At 44.0% G+C, this 14594-nt stretch overlaps 1 protein-coding gene across 1 annotated transcript in view; it reads right to left on the reverse strand.

The window, feature by feature from the left end:
* The window catches only part of LOC144597818 (uncharacterized), a 148874-nt gene that overhangs the window by 116972 nt on the left and 17308 nt on the right, over positions 1-14594 (reverse strand). The gene's annotated exons all lie outside the window — the stretch shown is intronic.

Consider the following 14594-nt stretch of genomic DNA (forward strand, 5'->3'; position numbering starts at 1 on the left):
TAACACTGGATTTCTTAGGAGCGCAAATGTCGTGCCATAGCTGAGCTATCTGACCTGCAGTATTTGGTAAGTGTTCTAAGAATGTGCTAAGTTGAATAACGACAGTTTCTGAAATAGGTGATACAAAGTATTTAGTTACTATTGTGGAAATTATGTTAAAGTAACAACTGCCAGACACCATGAGAGATTGGCTTCGCACACAGCCAGTGTGAAGGAATGAACCACTAGAATTATCAGTAACTGGAGTGGATACTTGAGATGCGTAGCGTAGCTCAGTGAAGAGTTTTATATCCAACAAGAATCAAAGACCAAGTAGATTTATGCTTATTTAAATATACATGTATCCGTTTAAATAACTGGCATCATGGTGTCATGCACTGAAATTTTAAATGTAGAAAAATTACAGATTTATTCCAAACTGGCGGCGCCTAACGGCTGCGGCTCGCTAGCAGTCTGTTCGTCTTTTTTCCCTTTTTTTTTTTGTGTGTCGGTGTTGGGATGGTTTTTGTTTTTTTTTGGTTGTGTATGTGTGGGGGTGGTGGTGTGGTGGGTGGGGGAAACCTTTCTCTTTTAGGTCTCTTCCTCACGGCGCGGGGTGCGGCTCGGGCGCTGGACTTCCATCGCCCGGTGCGGCTCGGCCGCTGGACTTAACATCGCCCGGTGCGGCTCGGCCGCTGGACTTAACATCGCCCGGCGCGGCTCGGCCACTGGACTTAACAGTGCCCGGTGCGGCTTGGCCACGGGGCCTAACATCGCCCAGCAAGGCTCGGCCACTGGACTTAACAGTGCCCGGTGCGGCTTGGCCGCGGGGCCTTCCATCGCCCGGTGCGGCTTGGCCGCGGGGCCTAACATCGCTTGTGCGGCTCGGCCGCTGGACTTAACAGTGCCCGGTGCGGCTTGGCCGCGGGGCCTAACATCGCCCGGCGCGGCACTTTTCATCGCTGGTGTGGCTCGGCCGCTGGACTTAACATCGCCCGGTGCAGCTCGGCCGCGGGACTTAGCTGCGCACGGCTCGACCGCGGGGCCTTCCATCGCCCGGTGCGGCTCGGCCGCAGGGCCTATCATCGCCCGGTGCGGCTCGGCCGCGGGACTTAGCTGCACACGGCTCGGCCGCGGGGCCTTCCATCGCCCGGTTCGGCCGCGAGACGTCTCAGCGCCCGGTGCGACTCGGCCGCGGGGACTTCCATCCCCTTGCGGGGACTGTGCGGGTCGGTCGGGGACGAGCTGTCTGTCCGTGGGCGTGGGGAAGAGAGTGGAAGTTTTGTTGCCTCCATCACAGTGAGGGGGTGTTTGGAGTCACTGTGATGGACGTTTGTGTTGGGGTCATGTGTCTTGTGTTCTTTTTTGTGTGTGACTGCTATGTAGTTTCGTTCGGTACCTTGGTACCGAATGACAAATAAAGCTCTGTTGAACTGTTGAACTGGGAAACAAGAGCAGTCTAAATGAATGCAAGAACCGTGTCGACCATGTGGTGTGTGTGACTTTAGGTACATAGCTGTACCTGCCACTGGAGTTAGTTTGCAAGGTGGGTACCTCCAATCAAAAATCTTTTGTTGGTCGCTCTACCTTTCTTGCTTTGTGAACAACACCACCCACACCACAAATGCCTTTGTGACTTGCGATCTGAATAAGCAGAGGTTTTGCCTTTCCCCTGTTTAGCTTCAGAGTCTGTCCTCAATTCATCTCATAAATGATGCTTTGCCAGCATCCTTTACTGCACAATGTGCGACAGATTCGTTCATCTGTTCTCAATAAATTCAGTTACTGGAATCTTTTCCTTTACCTTGCAGCACATGCCCGCATATGATACAACACCATGCTCTGTGTCACCTGCATTCAAAAAACATTTCTGGAAAAATAACTGGTGGAGAAATGTAATCCGACTGTCCACAAATGACAACTCTGCCATTATTTTTAAACATTCGAAGGACTATATTTGTTCAAGGACACTTTTGTATGATTGTTGTGGAAATCTTCGGATGATACGGACTGTGTGACCAGATCAGACTCAACTATAACTCATTGTGGGCAAATAAATATTTTAAAGTCGTGGAGTGGTGACAGGAAATCTTTCGCAGTGGGAACACTTCTGGTTTCAGCCTGCACCACTCTCCTGCCTCTTGGGAATAAAGAGCACAGAGCTGAATTCCTTTGAAACCTTTCACTCCTATATTCCCAAATTATTCTGCTTTATACCTCATCAAAAATGTGAAGATACCACTTCAGCTGTAGTGATTTTGATGTCACTGGAATGTGTGAGCAGGAAGTAGGTTTGAACCACTTGCTTCACCTCCATTAATAACAAGCCATTAACGAACATCGCAAAAACATTACAGGTCCTGGCATCTGGCACAAGCCGAAACCACATGCAGCTTATAGAAACCCCACTCCCAATAAAAATAACTGACAAGTTCTGAGAATTGCATTTTCTCCAAACTAGTCATTCAGTCAACAACTCTTCTCTGTTCAGTGGTTCCACATTCGCATCTGGAGAGGAGATTTAAGAGACATTGCCATTTCATATTTTCTTGTGTCAGTCTCAAACAGTACAAAGGCACAACCATTCAACTTGAGAATGGAGGAGCTCAGAGCCCACTTCAGCCTCAGCATAAACCACAACCACACCTTCTAAAAAGGATGTGCGCTGCAGGCAGTGCAGAGCTCTCGTGCACGAACACATGACACATTCCGGGGTTGCTAAAAGTCCTACGCAGGACAGCCAGTAGTTTCCCCCGTGGAAACAAGGGAGGACAAACTAAGACAAAAGAGGATGCATAAAGTATGACAATGTAATGCAGATAATCCACACATTCGTCCAAATGCGGAGATGAAACGTAGCCGCAAAAACAGTAATGCTTATAATGAAAGAATTCATGCACGCAAATCAAAAATCATATTAGTGGTGATAATTCACTTTGGATGTGGGAAATAGGACCGATCAGCAAAGAACAGTTCATTAAATATGATCAATTGGCCTGATACAGAGTGGATCTCTAGTGCAAATATTCAATCAGTAACATCCAAAGTTTAAAAATCACGAAGCAGCAACTCTTCAAGAAATAGTTATAAATGTCAACTATTAACTTATCCAAGATTTTGAACAAAAATAATTGTTTGCAAACATTATATACAAAGAAATCGCAGAGAGTTGTGAACATTGCCCAGTCTAGCACACAGAATCTGCCTCCTAAAATGGTGCTGAAATTTACCCATGACCTACGACGGTTTTTAAGAGTCGAATGGTCTATCTTGCTCCTCTAGTATCGTTGGTCTGAAGGGTCTCGACCCGAAACGTCACCCATTCCTTCCCTCCAGAAATGCTTCCTGTCCCGCTGAGTTACCCCAGCATTTTGGGTCAATCTGGGAAACAGGACAGACCAATTCAAAATGGAAATGATGTTGCAATCATTGCCAAATCACTAGAGATTAGGTCTCTGAAAAGACTGTGTGCAGAGTGAAACATATACAGGGTTGAGTGACAACAGCACATGAAAATAATGAGCAGGAAATGAAGAGCCTGTCCATCAAGATCATCACACACCTTCAAGCTCAAGGATTCACAATTCACCAACAGAACAGTGAAGGTATTGCAGCTAAACTTAAACCAAGCCACATCCAAACTGGATTTTCAGCAAGGGTCAATGAGCATTTTGGCAGAGGTGAGGGGAGAAAACACCAGTAATCCTGTACTTCAACTTTTTGTTGAAGAATGTCTAAGATCAGTTTTCAGCCAGATCATGGTAACTTTTAGCTATTTTACATTTTTGAATTTCAAAATTAGATCATTAAGATCAATAGCGAGAGCCAGAAAACTTTCATACTTTGCTGCCACAGCTTATGCATCATGTCACCAAATATGCAAGAAGTCAAATACACAAGCATTCCCAAACGAAACATACTTTGTTATTAAATTAGGGAAAATTAAGCATTAGAAAACAAAGAATGACTTGATCACAACAGATAACTACCAAGTATCAATATGGGGAGCACCACTCGAGCTGGAGTCATACATTACTGAGGAGATCGAATCCTGCAACAAAGTGAAACCAGAGCCTTCATGACTTACTGACAATCGATGTAATTCAGGAAAGGTTCACCAGATTGATTCTTGGGATGACAGGTTTAATCTGGAACATAAAACAGGAAAGGGCCCTTTGGCCCCCAATTTTTGTGCTGCATTTTATGCCAAGTTAAATTGATCACATCTGCCTGTACATGATCAATATCCCTCTATTCCCTACACTTCCATGTGCCCATCTGAAAGCCTCTGAAACACAACTATCCTATCTGCCTCCACCACCACACCTGGCAATGCTTTCCAGGCCCCCCATTAACCTATGTGGCTTGTAAAAAAACTTGTCGCACCCATCTCCATTGAACTTTCCCTCTCTCACCTTACAACTATGCCTCTAGTGTTAGGTATTTCCACCCATGGAGAAAAGTCGAGACTGTCTCCCTATGTACGTACGCCTCTCAAATTTATATACTTCCATCAGGTCTCCCCTCAACCTCTGACATTCCAAAGGGGACAAGATGACACAGACTGTGCCTGTACTCGCTAGAAATTCTAAGAATGTGAGGTGATCTCACCAAAATGTAATAAATTAAGGGACCCAACAGCATTGATCCTGATTTGAAGTTCCTCTTGGCCGAGTAATCTAGAGCTATGAGTCTGCGTCAGGAGGGTACAGCCATTCAGGAATGAGCTGAGAAGCTTCTTCGTCCAAAGGGTCATGAATCTTCTCCACCACAGAATGAATTCTCCACCACGGGTTGCTTAAGTCGTCTATAGTCAGGACAGTGATAGATTTTTAGACCGGGAGAATTAATAATGTTCAGAGGAGGAAAGTGGGCCTGAGGCAAAAGGCAAGCCATGACCTATTTGAATGGCTATGCAGACAGCAGGCATGGAATAGTCTAACCCCGCTTCAATCTCTTGTTTTTCAGCGTAGCTTGAAAACTATCGGGGTCCAGTTTTCCAATTACAGCGATTGTTAGAACTGCTCAAATTAAAATACTTTTCATCACTTCCAAACACAAGCATGCATAGCACATGCCCAAGCCAGCTGTACATTCACGACTTGTGAAATACAGTGATACATTGAAATTACTAAGCAGCCCAAACGTCACTCAAAATCCCACAGAAAACGGCGAAAGGTTAAAAGAAGTGCTGCGGAACAAGCAAAATGCTCGTGTGCCTCAACAAAAGTCAGATGGGGCAAATCTTTTTTAGGCATCTGCAATTCATTTGCCAGAGATAATGACAAATATTACACGGTCATTGGGCAATTGGTGGCTGGAGTGCAGGAGGTGGCTGGCCAGCCCTTGGACTTGTGGCTGGCCAGCCCTTGGACTTGTGTACTGGCCACGTGCATTCCTCATGATCAGAAATCTGTGCATAGACATTGGACACAAAAAGCTGGAGTAATTCAGTGTGCCAGGCAGCATGTCTGGAGAAAAGGAATAGGTGCTGTCTCAGGTCAAGACCCTTCTTCAAACTGACAGTCAAGGGAGAGGGGAACGAGAGATATGAAAAGGTACAAAGAAATAAATGAAAGGTATGCAAAAGGACAAATGAAAGCCAGCAACGCTGATCAAGGAAAGGTGCAGCCCACAATGGTCCATTGTTGGATGTGGAAAAGGTGATAACGAGTGATACAAAGCGGATGACAGTGAAACTAGTACGACGACTATGGTGGGGAGGGATGGAGAGGGGATGCAAGGGTTACTTGAAGTTACAGAAATCAATATTCATACCACCGGGTTGAAAGTTGCCAAGTGAAATATGAGGTACTGTTCCTCCAATTTGCATTTGGCCTCACTGACAGTGGAGGAGGCCCAGGACAGAGAGGTCAACATGGGAATAGGAAGGGGAGTTAAAGTGCTTGGCAACCAGGAGATCACATGGGCCAAGGCAGATTGAGCGAAGTTATTCAGCGAAACAATCACCTAGTCTGTGCTTGGTCTCGCCGATATATAGGAGTCCATGCCTAGAACAGCGGATACAGTACATTAGGTAAATGTGCACAAACATTGGCAAATTTCCCATCTCCTGGGCTAAGCAATTCACACACTGAACCTGCAAGGTTAACCTGCCAGAAGTAGAAGGACAGCATGGTGCTACGGGTGCTGTCTGCACGGAGTTTGTACGTTCTCCCCCTAACCGTGTGAGTTTTCTCCGAGATCTTCGCTTTCCTCCCACACTCCAAAGACGTACAGGTATGTAGGTAAAATTGGCTTGGTAAATGTAAAAATTGTCCTTGGTATGTGTAGGGTAGTGTTAATACATGGGGAATGTTGGTCGGCACGGACCCGGTGGGCTGAAGGGCCTGTTTCCATGCTGTATCTCTAAACTAAACTAAACGTAGACTAATACCACTGAAATGAGAAAAAAAGCAACTGAGAGAATGGCAATTTTTTGCTTGCATGTGTTTAAATGTTTTAATTCTTTTCAATGCCCACACATTTTTAAAAGTTCCAATCATGTTCAAATCATGTTAACTTTTAAAAAATCTTGCATCACAAAATCATGACGCAAGACAAACAGAAACATTGCATTTTAACAGGTTTGGCAGCTGGCGAAGTTGGGGTGGGGGGCGGTGGAAGGAGGAGGATTAAGAACTGGAGTCTCATTGCAGCTGGTCACTTCGACTGGAAGGGATCTACATTGCCTCTTTTATGCTGAGAGTCTGACAGCCATGAGTAAATGGTACCTTAGAACCTGGTAGAAGAAACATCTTGACATTTGGGGGAAGACAAACTGCTGCAACACTTTCCTTCTAAAGTTTCTCTTTTGGTCCAGTTGGATCCCATGCTAATGAATTAGCGTAGCTTTCCACTGCTCCCATCGGAGAGACTATTCCTCACATTGTTTTAGGCAGTAAAGAGGGGAAGGGGAGAATACAAGGAGGAAGAGCAGCAGCTAAGGAATCAATGGTCCCTTATAGGATTAGATTACTGGCAAACAAGTAAATGGGAGAGGCTTTGAACAAATAGTTTGTTGATCTGTGGAATGCCCTCAGATACGAGAAGGAACAATGATAATTACGAGAGAAATTAAATTATCAAATCTGATGGACTAAAGATTGACATACTTCCTGGACACAAATGTCTTCTTCCTAGAGTTGGGCCATGTAAATACATATGTTGCAATTTCCCCAAATTGCCTAAGTTCACAAATAATCTCCAGAAGTTTGGAACTTTGCAAGTATAATGTCCTTATTCAGGGAAGGCAAGGATAGAAAACAAAATATAAAGCCGCTGGATTAACCTCTGTTCTCGGGAAAGTGTGAGAACGCACTATCAAAGATGATTAGCAGGACATTTGACAAAGCGTAAAGCCATTAGGCACAATAAACATACTGATTAAAACGGTACTGGTGTTTAATTCTTTAGTGTTTTTTTAAGAATGTAAAGAGCAGGAGAGATAAAGGGAAACAAGCTGAGGTGGAGTATTTATCTTTCCAGAGGGCATTCTGCAAAAGTGCACACTTAAGTGAACAAGTCAGAAGCATGGGTGGTGGGGAGGGGAAGGGTGTAGCATGGAAGGAGGATTGGATAAATAGAGCAAAGTTAGGATAAACTAGACCAAGTGGACCCGTTTGGCATTGGTGCAGCACCCTCTCCTCCCTCCCTCCACCCCCCCTCCCCACTTCATCCCCCTCAACCCCCCCTACGCTCCCTCCTCCCTCCCTCCTTCCCTCCTAAGGAGATAGATTTAAACTTTTAAATGTGAACAACTTTAAAAATATTACACCGATTTCAATGAAACTTCTTCCATTAGCACCAAAGGGATGACGGTGCGTAAGGTGGGCCTAAAATTGTTGTGCTATCATGTACCGTTTTAGCTGTAGTTCAAGAACAAACAAACAAACAAGAGTTTTAGTATACAGATAGATAGATGTGCCATTTTGAGGTTGACAAGCTGAAACTAGTCAGGTGCCATGGGGATCCATGCTGGGCGTCAACTATTTACCTTCTTAAATTTACGACTTGGATGAAGGGACCAAGTACAATGTATCACAGCAAACTCGGCTGCAAAGAAAGGTGAGAAAGCAAGCTGTGAAGAAAATGCTGAAAATATGTGAAGAGAGGTATATTAGTTGAGTAGGTGGGTAGAAGTTTAGGCAAATGGAGCAGAGGTAGGAAAACACAATCAGAATATTAAATGGACAGAAACTACTCAAAGCTCAGAGCAATCAAGATATCCATGTAAAGGAGACTCAAAATTGGTATGTCGTTATAACAAATAAAAAGGGAAGGCAAAATGAATCGTGAATAGAAGATACACACAAAAACCTGGAGTAACTTAGCGGGACAGGCAGCATCTCTGGAGATAAGGAATGGGTGATGTTTCGGGTCGAGACCCTTCTTCAGACTGGTTATGGATAAGGGAAATGAGAGATAAAGACAGTGATGTGGGGAGTTAAAGATCAATGAATGAAAGATATGCAAAAAAGTAACGATGATAAAGGAAACAGGCTGTTTGTAAGGTGAAAATGAGAAGCTAGTGCGACTTGGGTGGGGGAGGGATAGAGAGGGGGAATGTCGGGGCTACATGAAGTGAGAGAAATCAATATTCGTACCACTGGGCTGTAAGCTGCCCAAGTGAAATACGAAATGCTGTTCCTCCAATTTGCATTTAGCCTCACTCTGACAATGGAGGAGACCCAAGACAGAAAGGTCTGTGTAGGAATGGAAAGGAGAATTAAAGTGTCCAACAACCGGGAAATCAGGTAGGTTCAGGTGGGCTAAGCGAAGGTGTTCTGCAAAACGATCGTCCAGTCTGCATTTGGTCTCGCCAATGTATAAAAATGAATCGTGATCTGTATTGCAATGACAGTGAACAAGTGAAATGTTGGTGCAACTGTGTAGGGTGTTGGTGAGACCACCATTCAGCTGCATGTACAGGTTTAATCATTTGAGGAGCTATTGTTTTGCACTGGAAGCAATTAAGGGAAAATTCACAGTTGTCACTTTGGATGAAGGTGTCATCTTGAGGAAAGAGTAAACATGGTTGGGCTAAGGCACTGGAGTTTAGAAAGATGAGGGGGGATCTAACTGAAACAAGATGCTGAGGAGTATTGGTAACAAATACTGAGCAGTTGATTCTTTTCAGATTGAGTTTTGGAATATGGGATTGCCTATTTCAGAGAGAGAGGTGTAGAAGAGCTTTTCAGTGCCATGAATCTTCAGAATTCTCTATCCAGGTTCAAGGGTTTCAAAGGTCTTTTTTTGTAACATGTACCAATTAAGGTACAGTGATAGTCGAATTACCACACAGCCATAAGAAAAAAAGCAACAAGACGAACAACTACACAAAGTTAATATAAACATCCACCACAGCAGATTCCCCACATTCCTCACTGTGTTGGAAAGCAAAAAAGTCTAAACTTCTTCCTCTTTATGGTGTTATTTGGTGGTTGCTGCCAAGACTAATTTATTCAATGTTCAAGGCTTGTATTGAGAGATTTGTGGTCAAAAGTAGAGTGAAGTAGAGTAAAGAGTTGTGGGTAGGAGACAGGAGAGTGGAGCTGAAGGCCAAGAGATCTCCTTGAAAGGTCGAGCAAACTCTCGGAGCACATGGTCAATTTTTGCTCTTATTCGACTGATCATTTGTCCATGTCTTGAACTGGAGGATAAATTGAACATAGAACAGTACACCACAGGACCAGGCCTTTCAGCCCACAAATCTAAACTAATCTCCTGTGCCTACATTTGACCCATATCCCTCTGTTCACTGTATATCCTTGTGCCTTTCTAAAGGCCTCTTAAATGCCACTATCATATCTGCTCACATCACCAACGCTGGTAGCGAAATATAGGTACCCACCACTCCGTGTGGAAAAACTTAACCCACACATCTTTTAACTTTCTCCCCTCTGATTTTAAAGCTATGCCCTCTAGTCTTCGACATTTCCATCCTGGCAGAGATGTTCTGACTAAAATGGGAGGGCAGAGAATCTTGGCCTGTATTGCAATGGGGACATTCTACAAGGGGTTGGTGAGACCACAACAACTCAACTAGCGTGTCCAAGTTTAGTCAATTGAGGAGCTATCTGTTTGCTCTAGGAGCAATTTACTTGGTTGTACTCTATTACATCCCACCACAATTCAAAGATGAGGACCATGTGTTCCCGTCAAGATCACTCCCTCATGTCTGTCGCTGCAAACATGAACTGGTCATTCACTTATATTGCCACTTGTCACACTTGCAGGCACAGATCAGCTACCCCCAAGTTTGCTAAATAGGTAAGCACTAAATTGCAAAGGTAATTCCCAGCTTAAAGTGGTTGCAGATTTTTCAAAATAAAGTGCCACACATTCTAGAAATAACTATTAACTCTTAATGCTGAAGGATTTGTTAACTTAATATTACCAAGTAGACCGCATGTCATCAACGCAAAAGTTAATGGACTATTGATACCAAAACCGATGCAAGTTACAGGTCCTTATTTACGACACCATTCCTGACTTGTCCAGGCTTTCTCTATTTGATTCGAAGGACAAAGAATCCATAATTAATCTGCCAAAGGCTGGTTTTCAATTACCTACCTTCCTCAGCCCATTCGTAAGGGCACTAGAACGAGAGAACTACATTCCATTCATGACAGCGGGGTGAAACATTCTTTGAATGGTTTATAAACACAATGTTTCATTTCAGCTCATTCACATAAAATAAAGGCAATTCACACAGGTAGAAGAACATCGGGGAACTTAACTCCCAAATCCCTACACCTCCGTCCCCACTCCAAGTCACCTTATTAGCAGTGGCCACACTCTTCAGATTTAATTGTTTGTAGATTTAATAAAAACTGAATATGTAACTCCCCCCTTACACACACACACACACACACACACACACACACACACACACACACACACACACACACACACACACACACACACACACACACACACACACACACGTTTCCACGGCAGTAACAAATCGACAAAGCTTCTCAACAAACAAAAGCAGCCTCTTGCACCCCAGGCATCCTCACCAGACTTCCCAAATTACAGACTGCAAATTTCAAAAGATCATGCAGTGTCACAGCAATTGTGCCAGACCCTTACACAATCTAATACCTAAAAATATTTGTTAAGGTTCCATCACACAAAGCATTCAAACGTGGAAGCCTGCCAACAGGAGTGCAGTTTTTATTAAAGACCATAGGGGTCCAATTGTAAACAAAACCAAGACAATTTTAAAAGCATGGGGAAGCCCCAGTCTAATCCACCTTGGCTCATGTGGGCATGCACGTGCACCAACAGTTACCCACCAGCTGAAACGTCACAGGTCTTAGGCTGCAGCAGGAGTACGAGATGTGGAGAGGATGTTTCCACTAGTGGGAGAGTCTAGGATCAGAAGCCATAGTCTCAGAATAAAAGGGCGCACCTTTAGAAAGGAGATGGAGGAATTCTTCAGAGGGTGGTGAATCTGTGGAATTCTTTGCCACAGAAGGCTGTGGAGGGGGTCAATATATATTTTTAAGGTGGAGATTGACAGATTCCTGATTAGTAAGGGTGTCAGGGGCTATGGGGAGAAGACAGGATAATGGAGTTGAAAGGGAAAGATAGATCAGCTATGATTGGCGAAGTAGACGGGATGGACTGAATGTCCTAATTCTGCTCCCACAACTTAAGAACTTATTATGAAGTCAAAATTTTGGACCAATTTATAATACAAAAGGAAATGGGGCTCCTTCCTTTGAGGACCCGAACCTTATCTACTCAGCAAGGGACGAGATTATGATTCCATTCATCAAGTGGAAAAAATGGCCAAAGATGACTCAAACCAGTGTTTCAGTTGGGGGGGGGGGGGGGGGGGGGGGTGGAAGAGCTGGAGATGAGGAAAGACCAGGACCAACCACAAATCACCTCAAGCAGTGCATTGCCTGTTGTCCCAGGAAAAGGAAAGAAGAGCAAACAAAAAGGCCCAGGTGGGAGCAAAGATTCATCTGCATACATAACAACATTCCCTTTGGACAAGTACAGTAAAGGAAGGTGAAATGGTTTGCAAATCTTGCATTTCCTACTCTGCACCTATCTAATGTCTGAGGCAGCAGAGTTACCAAGAGGGCAGCAAGCACTTCCCTCCTGCTCACCCTAAATGAGTTGCCAGGGCTAAAAAGGGATCAGGAATCCCCAAGGTAATGAAAGGCATTAACAAATCTGGAGGGGGTGAAACAAAAGTCACAAAACGGGTGACAAACAAAAATCAAGAGCTGCCAGAGATGTGTTAACATTGAATAAGTAAATATTTAGTGGCAGAGGTTTGTCTGCTCTGCAACATTCCAGTCTGCTGTGTCAATAAGGTTGCCAGTCCAATTAAATCAACTCAAATCTCTCCCGGAGATTATTTACCAGAGACCAACATCAGTTGTTGTTTTTTCCTCCTTCACTTCAATCATGTTTTGCACAGCCTGGTCTGAAAAGCCTCACCTTAAAGTGTCGTCTTTCTAACTGTGGCCAGTGACATGCAGAGTACAGGGATGAGATAGAGAGCTTAGTGTCAAGACAACAGCCTCTCCCTCAATGTCAGCAAGGCAAAGCAGCGAGTTATTGACTTTAGGAACCAAGGTGGTGTGTACGCTCCAGTCAGCATCCATTGTGCCGAAGCGGAGATGGTTGAGAGTTAAATTCCTCAGTGCAATTCACCAACAATTTGTCCCGCATTAACCACATTGAAGCCACGGTCAAGAAAGCACACCAACACTTCTACTTCCTCAGAAAAGCAAGGAAATCCAGCATGTCTTCAATGACTCTCAACTTCTGTAGATGCACCGTAGAAAGCATCCTAAATTGGGATGTATCTCAGCTTGGTTTGGCAACAGCTCTGCCCAAGACATTAAATTGCAGCGAGTTGTGAATGTAGCCCCAAGAATCTATGTACGAATGCAGCCATCTACTCCAAAAACATGAAGCTGTACTCACTAATATTGTACATGGACTAGATTTACTCCAGAATACATTGATTTTGCCAATGGTGAATACTGCAGGAACCTGTGCACAACATCAAAGCCCTCAACCCATGTGGGAAGGGTTTGTTTCAGTGTCAAACGCAGTGTCAAAATGGATGGGTGTTGAAATGAAGACACACCATCCTCTCAGATTCAGTACACCCATTTAAGACAAGCACTGGAGTCATCTATGCCAGTCTTTCCAATATTTATAGATCAGACATCACCACGGTAAACAGAATCAGGTCGTTGCCACAGGTCTGTGGTGGGAATATACATTCGATCACTTGAAATACCAGGAAAAAAGTTGAACAGGGGCTGTGGTAATTTAAAGTCCAAATTGAGGTTAATTTTGTTAACACAGCCAGCTCCTCCAGAGCAATCAGCCCGTCGAGACGCTGCACAAACCTACCCGGGACACTGCGCAAACTTATCTGTGACGAAAAGAGAGACAAATCCAGATCGATTTACAAAGACTTGCACAGCTACTAATTACAAAATGGGTACAAGGGGACCGAGTCAGTCGCTCAAACATAAAACCTCTTCAGCAGTGCTCAAGTCCACCTTGCTATTCAACCTGCTGTTTCCCCAGGAACAATGCAACCCCTGTCTGCATCTCAGGGGGTATCCATTACCTACAGGGCGAATGCAGCCCTCAGCACTGTAAACACTTGCACAATTCCAAGGCGTTTGCTCCTCACAGCAGCACGCCTCGCCAGCGGACTCTTTTCTTTTGCTGTGCAGGGCTGCCAGCTGATGTCCCGGGTAGAGTACAATAAGATGCAGAAATCTAATCTGACCAGTTCATTCATCTTTCTTGCTGCCAAGGTTTGCTCACATACCCAACCATAGCCTCTCCTTAATAGTAATAAAATGGGCATAAAGGACCAAGGAACACTTGAGGAAAAAAACTCTCACGGGAAAGGCAAGTTGTTTTAAGACACAGTTACTGGAAGTGAGGTGTTAGGCATTGTATACCGTAGCTCCTTTGCCACAACTCTGCTTGATGTTGGGAACCTAACGATATGTTGGTATTTCTTATTGATATTAATTTTACATCTGCAACAACACCGTTTATACATCACCGGAGTAACAGAGTCATTTCAAGGTGCTGTACAGGAGGTAGGTTGTCAGACAAAAATCACCAAGCCATACCAAGAGGTTTTTGGGGGTATTGTAGGGGTGGGCGTTGCATCTATGAAGACAAATTTGACATCTGATGCCAAAAACTGTTGACAAGAGAGAAATGAGTTGTTAAGCTGGTCCCAAGATGCTATTCCAAGAGCATCTCAAATGAGGTAGCAGTAGGGAGGAAAAGTGGACAAATTCTATGGGGTCCAAGAGACATATTCTTCAAAAGGTTAACCCAAGAAGTCTACAAAGTTTGAGATTGATTACAGCCATTGCTTTGTTTTAAAAAAGAAACACATTCTGGAATATACTTCAAAGTGAAATTGCATAAATTGTAAAGTGGAGAGTAGTGCAACAATTGTCTTAGAGAATTTTTTAAAGCATTAAAAAAAGGCAAGGAAGACCTGTGTATGGTTTGAGAAGGTTACAGAGATAGGGCAGTGAGTGGCCAGAATGCGATTTCATCATAAAAATGAATTTTGTAACCCAGGATTTCAAGAA

The sequence above is a fragment of the Rhinoraja longicauda genome, chromosome 11, assembly GCF_053455715.1.
Source record: "Rhinoraja longicauda isolate Sanriku21f chromosome 11, sRhiLon1.1, whole genome shotgun sequence".
NCBI classification, from domain to species: Eukaryota; Metazoa; Chordata; class Chondrichthyes; order Rajiformes; family Arhynchobatidae; genus Rhinoraja; species Rhinoraja longicauda.